Raw genomic sequence first — 18,108 nt, forward strand, 5'->3', positions numbered from 1 at the left:
ACGTCCTTTTCCCAGTCTCCCCCAGTTTTGTTCAATAAAGACAGATTCCATTTTGGAAGACACGTTATCTTTATTTTGTACATCAAGAAGAGGGGCTAGGGAAGGGTAAGTGGAAGGAGGTGAGGGAGGAATGGGGTACGAGCCCCCGATGGGGAAGACTGGGCTGGCTCTGCGGGCTTCTGGGGGTGGAAGCTCTCCTGCAGCCCCCCAATTGCCCCCTCTCCCCAGATGGCAGCCTGCGGCAAGTGCAGCTGGGCTGATGGCCGAGTGGTGTGATGTGCCCAGTATGGGTAGTCCGGGCAATCCAAGCCAGGACTGCTTTGCAAGCGGGGCACCCCTGAGAACTGTCTGTCCGGGGTGGGGGTCGGGACCCTTTAAGCACAGCCCTCGGCTAGCCTGAGACAGCATCTCCACGCTCTAAGTTCTCCTCTGATGCCCTGCCGGCACTGCTTCCGGCCATCCTTATGCCCGGTTCAGGGTCCACTTAATGTGGACATGCTAGTTCGAATTAGCAAAATGCTAATTCGAACTAGTTTTTTAGTCTGGATCCGTTAGTTCGAATTAGCTTAGTTCGAATTAACTAATTCGAACTAAGTTAGTTCGAATTAACGTTGTAGTGTAGACATACCCTCAGTGAATAACCCTGAGAGACATCTACTCAGTTTTTCTTAGAGCACATTTCTGTCCATTGTTGCTGCAGTGAGACATCACAACTGCACAACATACCGAAATAAACAGAATGTTTGTTTTCATTTTTCATCACTTAATTTCATAACTAATTACACGGACACTTTACTAAGGCAAACCACACAACAAGCAATTTCATAATGTCCTTTAAAGTATCCGAGGTGTGATAGAATATGAGCACCATGGATTTTTGGTGGGACTTTGCTTAGTAAGGATAATATACCATTATATAGCACAAGGCAGGGGTGGGCAATAATTTTTGATGAGGGGGGGCACTCCAAGAATTTGGAAAGTGGTTGATGGCTGCATTCTTCCATGATATTAATGAGGGAGGTGTGGGGTCTGGAATGGAGGTTAGGTGCAAAGGAAGCTTGGGGTAAGGGAGGGAATTTGGAAGGAGGCAGTTGTGACCTGGGACACTGGATTGGGGTGCAGGGGTTTGGATTGTGACCTAGGGCAGGGAATTGGGGTACAGGAGGGGATTGGGTTGTAAGCTGGGGCAGGAGGGAACTGTGACCTGGGGCAGGGAATTGGGGTGCCAGATCTGGGAGGGGATATAGGTGCAGGAGGGGGGCAGAGGATTTAGGTACATGGAGTAGGGAGCAGGAGTGCAGGTCAGAGGGTTGGGGGAGCAGGGGCTGGGGGTGCCAGTGGCAGGCTCTGGCCAGGAGATTTACCAGTCAGCAGCCCAGCATTTTCCTGAAGCAGCCTCCCTGCCTGCCCTGTCCTCACACAGGCTGCAGTCATGTGCTCTGTGAATAAGTATGAGTCCCGGAGGGGAGGGGACATGGTGCTTCTTGGCTGCCTGTTATTGAAACAGGCAGCTCCCACTGGCCAATTTCTGACCAAAAACCAACCAATGGGATTGAGCTGGGGGCGGGGGCAGCTCCTAAAGCCTTCCCCACCCCCCTCTCAGCTCACAGATTTTAAAGCAAAACTGCCCAACAGCCAGATTTCTGAGAGGAGTTTGGGCAGGGCAAGGCAAGCAGGAAGCCTACCTGGGACTCCCTGCAGAGGCCGTGGGCCAGATCTGGTGGCTTGGTGGGCTGAATCTGGCCCATGGGCCGTATTTTGCTCAAGCCTGGCATAAGGGGACAAATACCTATTTCAGGTGAATTAGTGATAACAAGATGCAGCACCACTCTGTAGGGTAACCCAATATGGTTGACACACAGTATGTAATAATAGCAAGGCAACCTAGTAATCTACTTGTCTAGTAGTTAAATCAGAAGACTGAGAAATCTGATGTGGGACTTGGGGTTTCCCAGCCATGCCACTGACTCGCTGTTAAACTCAGGGGGTCACTTAGGTGACTATGTCCAGGAGTATCTCAGCATCAGCCTTAATATGGGTTTAGGTGCCAAACTTTAGACATGAGAGCCAGATTCCCCAGCTGGTGTAAATCTGCACAGTTCCATTGGCCTCTGTGGATCTGACTCAGAGTTTGGTCCTTAACCTCTCTGTATGTCAGTTTCTCCCTCTGCAAACTGAAGTTTGTGAGGCTTAATTTTTTGTCAAGATGCTCCGAAAGCTTTATATGAAAAGTTCACAGGGTATGACAATATGATTAGTCTGCTTAGTTAATGGAGCTCAGTTGGCATTCCATATCTGGGGGAGAGGGCACCATATGTTAAAAAGACATAGGCATGCAGATGACATTACCGACAACCACTCAGAAACCCAGCAGGTTCGATAGCTCTTTCCTAATAGTCTTAAAACCCAAGAGCTGAAGCTCTGCATTTCAAATGTACTGAGAGCTTCTGGGCCCTTACTACATTTAAAATGCAGAGGTGCAGCATCCCGGACCAGCTTGAGCTGGGACTGCTTGGTCCTGGCTCACGCTGAATCCAGCAGCCTTTGTTCACGGTGGCCAGCCCTGTCCACCATGAACAAGGGCTGCTGCTGGAGCAGCTTCTGTTCATGGTGACCAGGGCTGGCCATGGCCAGGGGCTGCTCCTGTAGCAGGCCCTGTGCGTGGCCAGCCCAGGCTGCTGTGAATATAGGCTGCTTGGTAGCAGCAGCCCTTGTTCATGGCAGATAGGGGACCCCCGTGGACAGAGGCTCAGCCCACCATGGGCAGAGGCTACTTTGCAACAGCCTTCCTTATCCCCTACTCCTGCTGCCTCTGTGAGAGAAAGCCGGAAATGGGAGGGTGGGGGGAGGCTGCACCGCAGAGAAGGCTTTTAAGCTGGCTCCCCTCAGCACCGGCTCCTGTCCCCCCGCTGACTAGTCAACTACTCACTAACATCCCTACTGACCTGGGGTGGGGAGCTAGGGTGCAGGAAAGGGTGGAGAGCCAGAGGCAGGCTCTGGCCAGGATGCACTTACTAGGCAGCTCTTAGCCAGCAGCCCAGTAGGACTGTCAGGCAGGCTTCATGCCTGCCACAGCCCCAGGCCGCTTAAAGGGGCTGGCTGCTTCATGTGCCTCTCTGCGCTGTGTGCCAGGGGAGGGGAAAGCTTCATGCGCTTCTCCCCACCCCTAGCACGACTCTCCGCTTCCATTGGCTGGAGCCGGTGCTCAGCATAGTGTGTAAATTTTCATTTTATTTCTCCTTGGGATGAGGAAGACAAAGACCCTGATTTCTTCTGACTCTCTATCATATGTGAAATTACCATTTTCCACAGTGCCTGTAATTCCCTTTCAGTTAGGGTGGAATTTTTCCACGTAATGCTTCTGATTTCCCCTACTCAGACCATGCCAGATCATGTCTTTTACCACATCAGTTATCCACACTGGAATTTGCATTTATAATCAACCAATGGGAGCTGAGAGATTGTGCTGGAGGCAGGGGCAGCGTGCCAACCTCCCCTCCCCCTGACCTGGCACACAGCACAGAGAGGTTCACAGAGCAGCCAGCCACTTTGAGCAGCTTGTGGCTGCTCCTTGCCTGAAGAGTCCTGGTGGGGTGGGCCATGGACCAGATTCAAAGGCTTGGTAGGCTGGATTTGGCCCATGGGCTGTATCTTGCCTGCCCCTGCCCTAAAACATCTGTGGGAAATTTCCATTGTGAGATGATGCCAAACCATTTGTTTCATAGAAACCTTTGTCACACTTGGAAACAACCAAGCAAACACCTGATGAAGAGTTTGGAGTTGGCTGTTGGAGGTGCAAAAACATCATAGCTGGGAAGAGTCTTTCCCTTAACTGTATTCTCTCCATGCTTCTCCGCCAGCTTTGTTGATGAGTCAATCCCCCAGCTTTTAAAGTAATTGTTGCTGGTCATACGCCGTGCTTGTTCCAATGGGGACGGAACAACACCGCATTTTCTCAACAGAACGTTCAGGGGCCTGCTCCATGAGCTCGTGGCGCTTTCTGCTTTCTGTGACAAGCTCTGTTATGCAGCATGATGCATTCCCTCCATGCCCCAAAGAGGGTGTGTATTCTCGATACTCCTCAGCACCTTGTGGCAGACACACTTTGCTGTGATTCTGTGAGAGCACTCTGCGACTGTCGAGACACGGCGTAGGATCCAGGACTATTATCTCACGCTCTATTAAAAAAAACTTTTCTTGGGGGACGACAGTGATGTCAGTCTGCGACCCGCTGTCCCTCCCTCTGCCTTCAGCTGTGCAGCCTTTCCTCTCCCCCATGCTCGGGGGTGCTGCACAAACCCTGAGCAGCACTGCCTCTCTCATTCCCTCCCCCAGGCTTGGGGGAGTTGTGGGGCCACATAGCCACCCCCTCCTCCCTGGCTTCCTGTGGCAACATGGGGGGAGAAAGCCCTGAGGCTCCAGGCTGGTTATGGCTTGTGGGGAAGGGAGCACGCTGTTGTGGGGAGGGGAACCACCAGGACACTCCCGCTGTCCCTGGGGGAGGGGTGCTACAAAGTTTGCCTCTGAAGTTAAGTTGGGCCCCCATGAGAGCTCCCTGGCCAGCCCAGCCACACGCACCAAGACTCCTGGCTTTTGTCCTCACGTGCTGCTTGGAGCATTGCTCCCCTCCTTGCCCCTGCTGCTCATCTCTGGGCCTGGCTGTAGCAGGGGCCGGGGTGGGGGCTTGGAGAGACAGGATAATAAGCAGCCCCCACATGTGGAGCAGAGAACACAAAGCCAGCCGGTGGGGGCTTGTCCTGAGTGAAGAGTCTCCACAGCCCGAGACGCCCTGCCTCTAGAGAGGGCCAGCTGCATCTCCCAGAGCTGCCTGCTGCAGGCCGGGGATGGAGACCCCCATGGAGAAGGGAGACCCACCGCAGCAGCTGCTGCCTCCCTTCCTCTGCCCAGGTGCAGCTGCCGTCTGGTTCTAGTAATCCACATGCACTCCCCGGGTAACTGGCTGCCTCCTCTCCCGGGCTGAACAGACACCATGCCTCCAGTCCACTCCTGCCCCTTTTCCCCTGCCCAGACACCTTGCCCTCAACTTGCTCTTGCCCCTTCCTCCTTAGACAGATATCCTGCCCCAAGCCTGCTCCTGCCCCCTGCTGCCAGCCAGATATCCTGCCCCTAGCCTGCTCCTGCCCCCACCCCCCAACCAGACACCTTGCCCCCAGCCTGCTCCTGCCCCCTCCTCCCTGGACAGACAACCTGCCTCCAGCCTACTCTTACCACTCCCCCCCAGCCAAACATCTTGCTCCCAGCCTGCTATCCTGCCCCCAGCCTACTCCTGCTCCCTCTTCCCACCAGACACACTGCCCCCAGACTGCTCCTTCCCTGTCCTCCTGGCCAAAACCCTGCTCCAGCCTGCTCCTGACCCCTCTCCCTGGCCAGACACCCTGCCCTTAGCCTACTCCTGATCCCTCCCCTGCTCCTGAATCCCACCTCCCTGCCCCCATCTGCTCCCCTTCCAGCCCCCATCTGGCCACAGCATCCTATCCTTGGCCCTGATCCTGAGGCAGGCCCCACAGTCCAGATCCCATCTGGCCACAGGAATGGCTGGTGACAGCTCCCCTCCTGCTGAAGCATGGGTAGGAAAGAAGGCCACGATCCAGTTGCAGTGGACAGATGGGGGGGAGGGGGTTGGTGAGCATAGTGAGCAGGGCCACCTAGTTACTTTTATTATCTAAATGAAAAAAATAAAGAAAGTAAAAGGATGGGATAATTATTAAAAATAAATCAAGCAAATCTCTCCTTATCAAGCTGACTGCATTTCCTGTGGGGTTCCTCAGTTTGTAAATCCAGTGTCACATTAGTGCAGTAACCACATCAGAGGTTTTCCTTTAGCAAAGCTTCTCAAACTAATCTTCTACAGGCTAATTTGGCAATTTCACAGCTAAGGTTAGGCTCAGTGTTACTTTGCATTCACATTTAAGAAGTTTGCCAAAGGGTTGGATAATTGAAACCAACCATCACCTTTCCTTATGTAACTTGTGGAGCAAGAATTCTCGACACTGTATCTCAGTTCCAGTCAATATATATGGTTTACATATGGAAATAAAAGATACATTCACTGCTCACATGTTCCCTCAAAATTTCTGTCTTGTTATATTATTTTTAATCAGTGCTATGTCTAATCCCTCATCTAGCTCCTCAGTGGATCATAATGTCCCATAGATGGTTAAATATTTCCTGCTATGTCCTGCAAACTTTAGAAGATTGGAAGGCAATCAATTGCCCTATCTCATTTTCATAAGGCTGGCCCTGCTAGTCTCCTCAAATATGGAGAAACTGTAACTGCTACATTCTTTGTGTTGGACAATGATAAGAAAGTATTATGGGTGTTGTTAAGCATTGCTAAATACATACAGGTAGACATTTCTGTTGACATTGAGCTTGATCAGAGTCCTTTGTTCTAAAAAACCTGCTGTTTTTAGTAAGGATAGATAGATAGATAGATAGATAGATAGATAGATAGATAGATAGATAGATAGATAGATAGATAGATAGATAGATAGATAGATAGATAGGCAAATCATTCCTGCCTTTCTCATCACTGCTAATTTAACTAAAATTGACATAATTGTTTCTGTAAAAAAACACCTTGAGAATTGAATATAAGGTGTGACTGCTCTGAAAACATGCTCTGTAAGATAAGGTGCCCACTGCACAACTGGAGAGGTGGTAGTAATACAACTTGCTGATACAGCCAGAACTGTCAGGATGGTCTAATATTTTAATGGTGGTAGTATGGAGCAGAGCAGCCTGAAGGGAGCAGTCCCAAAAGGAAGTCCAGCCCCTCAAGGAAAAGAGAAACCTTTACAATGAGGAAATGTTGATGAATGAGCCAAGGCTCAGGTAGGGGTCCCCCATGAGGTGTAAGCTGTTCAGCAGAACAGGATAGAATTGTCACCATGAATGGTCGCAGAAGGACTGTGAAGAAGCTGGAGGACCTTCATACACATGCAAAGGACAAACATTGCCAAAGGGAAATGCGGCCCAGGTAGCTCAGAACATCCTGCTCAAAACTAGCCACACAGCTAATGATCTGGGAACTATCCAGATAAGCAACTAGAGACAGAGTAAGGAAGCAAGCAACTGATACATCATTATGCCACAGCCATGACTAGCCCAAGCACCTGCCAAAAACCAATCTATGCAATACCTCCCACAATTTTGAAAATAGACAGTAGGCACCTATCCCCCAAACCATATTATTTGTATGTGTCCATGCCCTGCCTCCTCATTTTGAAACCCCTGTGTACTAATCTCCCATGGCAGCTCAGAGGCAGGAGCTTATATGGATATTTTAGCAGACAAAAGGATATGAAAACTGTAGCCCTGAATTGCGTTGTGCTTCAGTGTAAAATATTTATAATATTGAAGCAGTATGCCTCCTTGGTCTATGGTGGGAAATGCTTGTGAAAGTCCCTATGACTCTCAGGTGAAAGTTTCTGTATTGTAATCAATTAGCAACAATTAATCTTCCTCAATTTATTTCAAAATTTTCCTTACTTGACTTGGTTTAGATACTTCTGCAGTGGCTATCCTAGAAATATCTTAAATAGGGCCAAGTATAACAAATATGTTGTTATTATGATCAACAATAAAATAAATGTTTTGTATACTTATAAGTCTTCTCCCCAGGCTATAAATGAATTTTACAAACATTAACACAACACTCCAATGCAGTAGGTAAGCACTATACCATCTTAAAGACTGCGAAATTGGCATCAGAGGAAGTTCAGTGACTTACCAAAGGTGTTTCAGGAAATCAGTGGCAGAGCTAGAAGCCAGACAGGCTGCAAATGGCAAACCTTACATATCAAACATTTGTCAGTCTTCCTCAATGTGTGTCTTTCACTTTCTTTCAATAAGCATGTACCTGAGAATTCTGGCTAATTTTTTTGATTTATTTACAGGTGGCCAAGCTCTGTCCTCAGATAATTATGTGAGGCGTTCATGGAAATCAAAGCTAAATGTTCATCCAAGTGCAGAATTCAGCTCAAGGTAGATTCAAATACAAACATCTGAGCACAATCTTTTTGTGTGAACATGTCTGTTTTTGAAAAATGCCATTGATTGAGATTGAAAATGCCCTGCAACCATTTGAAAGGTTACTGGCCATTTTTCTATTACACTGCCACTACAGAATCCCCAAATAACTTAGTGACTGCACCTATTCTTCATAATATATCCAGCTGGCTCAAGAAAACCAATGAATTATGCTTGATTTTAGGGCAATAACAGCAAATATTTCAAAGTGAAAAGGAATTGACCCAGCCTACTGTGCACATTATTTATTCAGAGGTAGTACAAAAACAAGTCCCTGACGTTACTAAAACAAATCCTAATAAGTACCGAAAGCATCAATTACAGGCTTCCCTTTATAGTCCTATATATCTCCTTTCTTTTCTAGCAATTGTATCACATGCAAGAGTGCACTGAGTTGGCTTTCAAATCTTTTGAGCTTTAATAATTATAACCCCAATTTTAACCTCTTTTATAAGACATACTATAGTGATTCATATTCATATCTCTGAACCCCAACCTACCATATAAGAAAGTACACTTTGCCTTATCATTAAAACTTGCTTATTGTAAAGCACACATAAAAATAGGAAATATTAAGTATTCATAACATCATGAATATATTACACCAGTGTACTGAATGTAAATTAGAAGTGATGCAAAATAAATCTTCTGTTACTAAGAATTTTGTTTTAAGTTTGGTAAATATTCAGCATACACACATTCCAACATATTAAAATTAGAGAAATATAAATTGCGGTGGAATAGTTAGGTTTTTTTTTCTTTTCGAGTCTAGTCTGTGTAGACTGTCCTTTTATTTAATCAGAAAGGTTGGAATGATTCCTAATCTATCATAAAAAATTTTAAGGACATGATTAATTTCATTGTTTAAATTCTGTTTTATTGCCATAAGAAACTCTCATAAATGATCCTGCACCTTTCTCTGTGATCATTTCCTTCTAAAGTAATATACTAATTAATTTCAATTAAATATATGTAAAAGAAGATATATTTTGAAAAATGCTTCTCCCTTGCCATTTGTTAATATATTGAAAAAGTGTAAACCTTGGAACATTTAGCATAGAAAATATTCATTTTTGGTAATTTCTCCAGGGGGCAATTTATTAAATGAAAGGCTTTTAACATTAGCTAAAAGCAGCCCTGTAAATCATGGGTGTCATCAAACTGCTTCATCACTTCATTAATTTAAAAGATTATTATATGCGTAACTGACATAATTTTGAACAATGTTACATGGTTAATTTATTAATGTAGAAAAGCAGAAATGACACGCTGAACTGATTTATTATTATAATTGTATAATTTTAGGATTTTTCTCTGTGACTTTCAGCAACAGAACAAATGATTCAGGGCCATATTGTGCCATTGATTTTTTTTAGGTGAGATTCCCTGTTGATTTCTATAGGGACTTCTGCTTAAAAAGAGATGGCATAGTATGCCCCCCTCAGTCTCTCGCTGGTGATTTCGTTTAAGTTTCCTGCCCTGAAAGCATTCCCCCTGACAGTACCTCCTGCAATTGAATTAATCTTAAAAATGATTGTCTAAAAGTTGAATCAAAGTTCTTTTTACTGTTTTAATCCTGATTTTTAATGACCACAATCAGCCAAATGTGCACATAAGTCTTGTCCTGCATACAGCATCAGATGCTCAGCTGTTGTAAATTGGTGTAGCTCCACTGATGTCAACTGAGCTGCTCTGATTTACACCCCTACAAGATCTGGCCCACAGTATTTGTGATCAAATTGTATTTGGTAGTGGTAAATGCTGGTTTCATGTGCTCGCTGAAAACATAAGACATCCCCTCTTTTCTACGCATTGCACAGAAAGCAGAACTGAATTTCTATTAAATAATATAATACAACATTATTCATTTTAGACTGAATTTATACGTGATCCCTAACCCTGTAAACTCTTGTGGGAGTGTGAAATTTATCCAAGGGAGAAAAGGCAGGTGTGTAAGTGGTTACAGAATTGGGGCCACCATCAGTAATGTGCCTGCTATGATTTTTTAAGAGAATAAGGCCCAGAATCAAGAAAGCATTTAATCACAGGCATTACTTTAAGCATGTGCTTAGGGGCTTTGCTGTAACAGGGCCTAAATTAAGTGAGCAAGGTCACTGGGTTCAGTCCTCCAATCTTTACTCAGGCAGAATGGTCATTGATGCCTAAATACTGGCTGGAGGTTCAGGATCCTCACTCATGACAGAAGCAAAAATTGTGCAGGTTTGCTTGGAATGTGATTTTATAAGTGGCACTAACTGGGAAAGCTATTACAACGTATTTGCGCCATTTCATGATATGAACATTTTCATCATCACTGAGCTGTTTGCATTGCTCTGATTCTGCAAACACTTATTCGTACTCACATGAGCCCTGATGCAGAAATGCACGTGAGCACCGTCTTAAGTAAATCCTTATTCAGCACAGCACTTACATAAGGGCTTAACTTTAAGCATGTGCTAAAGTTCCATGGACGTCAATGACCCTTATGCTGAAAATGTTGTCCAAAAAGGGATGCATTCCTACACTGGAGCCATGAGTGATCCCAACAAATTAAATGACATTACTCATATGCTTAACGTTAAGCACATGCATAAGAGTGTGCAGTGCGGGGGCCTGAATTCCCCTGCACTTTTATGGCAAACCATGCTCAAGACTCCATTTACTGAGCAGCAAGTGTGCACAAGGTCGAGAAAACCAGTCTACACATCGGCGCCTCTTATTTTATGCAATCTCTGGGTTTTTAAACGTCCTATGGATAGACAGTCATAAAGCCACTATTAAAGCTTTATAAGTACCGGTGAATACACTTTCACTGAAATAAGTTCGTAGCAACATTCTCATTCGCACGTCACACTCCTGTCTAATCACTGACAGTTAGAGAAATGTAGGCCTGATGTTAACACTGGGAAGACTACAGGAACGGTACTACGAAGACTAGAAACATGGGTTGCACTAGCTCTTCCACTTACTGTAAATTCATGTTACTACTCAACTGTATTTCATCCTGCATTTGGATATCTTCAAAGTGCTCTAATTACTTCCGAGTGAGCATGATTTAGCGGGTATGGTAATAGTCTGGAATTCAGGATCTCTGAGCGCTAATCTCTGCCTCGCCACTGGTCTACTGTGAAGTCATTTCCTCTTCTGTGCCTCTTTCCCCTCCCTGCATACAGGCACTCCAACCAAGATCAAAGCCCCATTGTGTTAGGTGATCCATAGATGTGGTTGTACAGCACCTTACACAATGGGTTATTGATCTTGGCTGGAGTGCCTATGTGCTACTGTAATGCCACTAATAATTAGGAACATTTGCAATATGAATTAAGCACTGGAGTATTCCACAACAGTGGCTAAAACACCACATCTTGCACCAGTGTCACTGGAGTATTTTGGACAATTACTGTAGATGTTTTAAAAGCATATTTTTCTTCCCTGTAATTGTACATATGTAATACCTCGAATTTTAGCAGTGTACAAAGGATTGAGAACTGGGTATGTAAAGGAACATTTCACCACTGACATGCAGCCATCTCTAGGGTACAGAAGTGATAACTATATGGTCAATCGGAGCATAACATAAGTAACAAGAGTGGGAGAGAGGGAAAAGTTTGGCCAGGAATTGTGGGGCAAACCCAAACTCTTATGAAAAGTGCCATGTGGTTTTTAATACACATGCACTGAAGACAGGACCTCAGATTTTAAAAGCCTAACCTTGAGCTGTAAATTACCCAGAGGGGCATCCTTCATGCCATAATGTATCTCAGCCGCACTGATGTATATATTTCAGCATTCACAAAGTTAGTATATATAGTAAATCTACAATTTTCTCTGGCATGTGTGCACAGTTGGCTTTTATTTTTGAAGATGTTCATTTTTTATGGGTGTCAGAAAGTACATGGGGAAACCATTAGGAGATAAAAAAAAGGGATCCCAACCAAATGTTTTCTTACAGGAAACATTTATTTGTACTCAAGTGTCTCATCTAACAAAGGTCCCCCATCTTTTCCACAACAGACAGGAACTTGTCTGCATTAGCATTTTAAGAAACGAATCCTAAAGATTTGCAAGTGGTGATAAGCTGTCATGAGAAGGATTGATAGTTCTTAATGGATCTCTTCTCACACAAGTGTAAATGACTGTCTTTTCGTTCATCACAGACATTTTGGTCAAAGCAAACTTTTCTGATGTTCACATAGCCCTTAACAATTCTCAGTAAAGCAAAATCTAAGGGTCTGATGCTACTCCTGCTGAATCAACGGCAAAAGTCACATAGACTTAAAGTGAAACAAAATCAGGCCCTAAAATGTGTGCAAATTAAATACCATACTTTCCCTTAATTGTTGCAATGGGTGATGTCATAGATATGAGGCTGAAGAGGTGAGGGTGGCACGACTGTGAGTGAGAGAGTGGAATTGTGTGTATGAAGAGAGTAAGATTAAAAAAAAGACATTCTGCGTGGGGCATAACACTCTTTCTTTGATCTGAGTTTGGTTTTGTATTTAGTGCTGCAAATATCTGCAGGTCTTACTACAAATTACATTTTGGGCATCATAATTAGTAACCACATCATTCTGTTATACATGTGACATATATGTCACATTCACAAAATTCTGAGAAATATGTGAAATGCAAATACTTTATTAATGTAAAAAGGCTCAGAGGGGTAGCCGTGTTAGTCTGTAACTTAAAAAAAAAACAAATACAAAACGAGCAGTCCTGTGGCACCTTATAAACGAACAAACATATCCTGAGCTTTCGTGGGCAAAGCTCTCTTCATTAGATGAGTGGGTTTTACCCATGAAAGCTCATGATATATAATCTATTTATTAATGTAGTTAGTGGAGATTATATGCAGCCATTGTTTTGTTGTCTTTGTGCCTGTAATATATCCTGTGGGATTATTTATTTTTTGGAGAAGTGAAGAATTTTAACCTATGTGCTAGTTCAGCTATAGATCTCTGCTTAGAAAAGACGGCTCAGTTACATCCAATTATAACTTTGAAAATATACTTGCAAAGAGATTTTAAAGCTTTGTTCAGCCAGAACCATAGATGCTACAAAAGAGACAAAACATGCTTCAGTTAAAAATTGGACAGCTGTAAATGTAACAAACTTGGCCTTTATGCATGTACTTAACATTCAGCTCTATGCAAACAGACATGGGTCCCAAGGACTTCAATGAGAGTTGCACCAATTTATCATATGGACTGAATCTGTGACAGTATGTATGCTGAAACCTAACAGCACACAGCAGGTAATCCTGCCATCTAAACCTGTTTGGACCCTCAAGTCTATTAACTGAGGGAAGATTTTTCAAGGGCACAAAGGGTAATTAGGATGCCTAACTGTCCCTTGTACCTTTGAAAATCTCGTCCTTGGCCTCTAACCCCATCCTTGATCATCAACCATAGCTCAGGCCCAGAGCCTAAGTACTCATCGTGTGTGATCTGTCTGGGCAGTTATCCATTCCCTCCTTCCCACTGGAGACAGAACCTTTCTCCACCATGATCCCTGAAGAGAGGTCCTGCCTCCCAAAGAGGCAAATGAACCAATGCCTGAACAGAGAAATTAGCACAACACCATTCATGTATTTGTTCCTTGTGAGATGGGTGACGAGAGACCATGTGGACTGACACAGGCCTCATCACCTCCCCCCCTCCCCCCAGGTTCTCCAGGTGCCAGGACCCGTTTAGCATGCTCGCTTAGATGTGCTCTCTCTCTCTTTCCATTCAGCAAGGTCAGCCTGCTCTCAGCGCCTCCCTGTTCAGTGACCAGGATTTTTCACTCAGATCTCAGGAGTTGCAAAGGGCCAGGCCAGTGCTGTCCACTGCTGTGGCTACTGTGGCCAGATCCAGGCTGTGTCCAAACCAAATATCTCTATTAGCAGGGAAAGACAAAGTGGCTTTAGTAGACACTTGTGATAGGATAAGGGAAGGGGAAGTAGAACCTGATTCACCCCGTAGCTAGCATGGGGTTGGTTTTGTCCTTTTCAGCCCACAGTGCAAGCAAAGAGAAAATATAACAACAACAGGCAAGTGCTGTCATCTAACGAGGCACTGGCGAGCCCTCGGAGCAGAGGAAGCTCGACACATTAGCTCTGTTGAAACAGAAATCTTTGTATGACCCTTTTTCACACAGACAATATTAGGCCAATGCACTTTTTTCAGGGTTCATTTTAAGACTGGTGCCATTTCTGTGGATTATTCATAGATTTGTCAGGGCAAAAGGGGCCATTAGATCACTGAGTCTGACCTCCCATATAACAAAGGCCCAAAGATTTTTACCCAGTTACATCTGCATTGAACCCAGGTATTCTTCCAGGAAAAAAAACTACATGCCCCTGGGGATTCGAGCAGTGAAAACTGTATGCCAATGGGTCTGATCAGGAAGGACTTTACATTGCACACAGTGGGGTTGAGCAGGGAACCATTTTTTTAGGCATACTAACTTCTTGAACCACAACACAGAAGAAGCATGCTTTGAAAAGTCCCCATTGCTCTCTTACTCCATCCTGCCATTCCTCCCTTCCTACACAAAACAAAACCTGTGAGCCCCAGTTCTGATGCCCTCCAAGGTGAACCAGATCCCCAGAAGCATAATGTAGAGCAGGGCTGGACAAGAGGCGGCCCGGGGGCTGTATCCTGCCCACCTAACACTTTGATCCAGCCCCTGACTGCATCTGTCCACTTTCTATTTATATCCTGCTGCCTATGCCACCTAATTTCCAGGTGGGGGCTCCGGCTGCAGGATCCTATTAAAATGGCTCCTGGTTGTGGCGCTACCCTGGCAGCAGCTAGAGCTGCAAGTCTTTCAAATAGCTGCAGCAACTCCTTCCTTTGTAGCATGGGGCACAGATCACAGCTGGAGAATTCTCTGCATCTTGGGGCCTTCAAAGTATTTGAAGGCTTCAATATCTGAGACATAGGTGAAAGGATTATTCTAAGAGGGTTGGGTGAGATTCTGTGGCCTGCACTGTGCAGGGGGTCAGACTAGATGATCATAATGGTCCCTTCTGACCTTAAAGTCTATGAAACTATGACATTTTAATTCAAAGCCTTTGGCCCCAGACAACAATGTGGGGAGGCTAGTCCCCAACCCTGCTCCTTCCACTCCAAGCCCCACCCCTTCGGGGGAGGAGGGGAGAGGAGCAGCCAATGATCACATTGCAAGATTAATTAAGTGCCCCCCCTGCAAAAATTATTACTGACCCCTGATGTAGAGACTTATGCACTGAGGGGGTTTCATTGAATAGCATTATGCATAATTCTCTACATTCTGAAAGTTGGCATCACAGTTTCATGCCTGTAACAATGCATATCATCAGAAGACTCCTATGCCTACAGACATCTCTTAAGAATACCTTAAACAATGGAGTGAATACACTGCTCAGTGTCCAGCCCCCTCTCCTGTTCTATTGCTACTTACCCAAACCCTGGCCACTTTCTTCAAAGATGTGTCCCAGGGACTAGACAGTTGTGAAGCACTATGCAGAGTCTGGGCCTGCTTGGAAGAATTTCTGATAAAGAGATAGTCTAGTGAGCCTTCAGTGTGGAAAGCCTCATGTGAAGCTTATGGAGCGGGATGGCTTTTTTAATGACAGCCACCTCCATTCACTAAATGGAAGAGTCTGTGGAGAAACTGATATACCATTAGACAAACTTATCGATGACATTGGTTTGCTAGCCACTACCGAGTAAAGAATGAAATACCTTGGTTTCACAAGCCTGGGAGAGAATACACTATATGCCATGAGCAGAAAGCCTGGGAGAAGGAGCTGCAGTTCAGCTGAGAACCAGAGACCCTGTGGAGAACATCAAGTGATCTAGTCTCTTTAGTGCTTGAGTAACCTTCACAGCTTTTCACCCGGTGCTCTGTAATTTCATCCTGTGTTATTCCTGCTCTTCCTAATAAATAAATGTTCTTGTCTAAAAGCCTGCACAGTCCTTAAGAAATCTACAGGTCTAACATCCCCAGTGAGGCTTTAGGCTGAAGGTGCATTTTATAAAGTTCCTCTCCAAAGGCATTGTTTTGAATGCCTCCTAAGGATGCAGGGATGATAACTGCTTAGGGGAAGCAGAGGTTAAATGGGGAGCTCAGAGGAACAGAAGGAAGCTGGGGAACCAGCTGTTGGAGTTGTGGGAAAGGCAGAGATCAATGCATGCTGCTGAGTAAAGCTCTATGAAGTCCTTTATTTCCCAACACACACATAATCTCTTTTATCACAGCTCCTCCAACCACCACCCGTTCACTATTCCAGTCCCAGTTTCATTCTCCTTCCTCCTAAAAAAAGAGCACCCTTGCCAACTCACCTTCCAAAATTCTCCAGAGCTACTGCTGAAACTGAGCTCCCCTACATGTCCTTTACAATGGGAACATTTGGACTGTGCAGCTGTTATGAAGATCTCACTGACACCATTGACTCCAGAGAGTTGAAGATTGGGTCCTCACATGCTATTTATTTTAAAATCAACAATACCATCAAAAATGTTCTATGAACCTTGTTACTTAAAATTAAGGAGAAAATCTATGCATAAGAAGAAGGGCTAAAGATTAAGAACATTTTAAAATATGAAAATAACAGTTACAGAAAGATAGATAAATATTCAAACAGCCTCATAGTTCACACACTCTCTTAAATAGGTGTTCATGCATATAAAGTATTCCATTGCCCATTAAAACAACCTTAACTGCCTTTCACATAGTCATCCATAACAACAATCATTCAATGTTTTATAGATGACATTTAATTTTTTCAAAAATTATTTAAATGGTTTTGTCTTTTATTTACTCCAAAGCCAGTTGGTTTTGCTGGGCTTTGTCTCTTTCTTCATTGAATGTAATCTACTGACCAAGGAAAGAATGAAGTTCCCAGTGTTTTATATATATATGTGCATGAAGCTCTTGAAGTAAGAAAATGAAGTGTATACTGAGCCTTAATGTATTATAAGGAGAAACACCTCTCCACCAGATGTTTCTCTCATGGCTATATAGTGAAACAATAGTAGGACACAGAGATCTAACCATTCCCTTTCAGAGATAAATGCCTCACTGCATTTTACAAGGTCTGGTCCCATTGAAATCCACAGGAATGTTGCTATTCGCTTCAATGGGAAAGGAATCCAGCCTCAAAATGGCAGTCTACCAAGCCGTGTGTGCTCCCTATTTTAAATGAACTGTGCAGAGGACTGGCAGCAAGCCTGAGCTCCATAAATATCACTAGAAAAAAAATCTACTGATTGCCCTTAGTGTAATGACTGGTTGAGAGGAAGTCACACCAGTACTTCTTGTTTCTGTGTTGGTCACCAATAGATCTCTTTAATGCTTATTCAGCCACTCAACCACAAGGAGGGATGTGTAGCTGAAGATGCCCATACTCTTGATGTTAGGTGGACCCATTTCCAAATTCTGTTATTTTTGATCTGCATGGACTTCGAGAGCTTATGCCAAAAAGGAAAAAAAAAAAAGATTGAAAAAAACCCCCCAAAACCCAGAAGTGTTAGCGAGGAAACAGAAATGAAGAGAAGGATTACATCAAAATTTCTGCCAAGATATAGACAAAAGTGATTGAATTAACCATGGAAAGAGAAACTTCAGAGAGTACTAAGTTTAAAGGATCAGAGCTCCTGAAAGACAGCTGGCACTCACCTAGAGATGCTGTTGGTTTAGTGCTGTTCCAATGTATCCTATAAACGAAACCAATGTGAGGGTTGTTGGGCTGGGTTGGGTTGGGTTGGGTTGTTTTTTTAAAATGATACACATAGGGAGTTTTTCCAGATTGTGTATAAAAGCTGATCGATTCCCTAAAAAAAGAGATTTAGTAAGTCAATTACAAGAAAAGTAGAAGTGCTGAAGCACACGAACAAATTTTGAGAATGTGCAAGTGTGACTTTTATTGCCAACAGGAGATATGCATTAGAATTTGAAAGAACGCCGAAGTGCCAAAATGCAGGATTTTCTTTTTCATCTACAGAGAACTCTGTGGTTTCATTTGGAGATGAGTCACTTTGTTCTGATTTATTCAGTTTATAAATGGATCTGATTTGTTTTCTCTGGGGA

At 44.3% G+C, this 18,108-nt stretch overlaps 1 long non-coding RNA gene across 2 annotated transcripts in view; it reads right to left on the reverse strand.

Annotated features, from left to right (window-relative positions):
* Nucleotides 1-2,685: 2,685 nt before the first annotated feature.
* LOC106731379 (uncharacterized) overlaps nt 2,686-18,108 on the reverse strand; it is a 306,122-nt gene continuing 290,699 nt past the window's right edge. For both annotated transcript variants that reach the window (XR_016349289.1, XR_016349290.1), the window contains one exon: nt 2,686-17,852. This is a non-coding gene — a long non-coding RNA (uncharacterized LOC106731379). The remainder of the gene's footprint in view (nt 17,853-18,108) is intronic.

Source organism: Pelodiscus sinensis, chromosome 3 (genome assembly GCF_052426305.1).
Source record: "Pelodiscus sinensis isolate ZL-2025 chromosome 3, ASM5242630v1, whole genome shotgun sequence".
Classification (NCBI taxonomy): Eukaryota; Metazoa; Chordata; order Testudines; family Trionychidae; genus Pelodiscus; species Pelodiscus sinensis.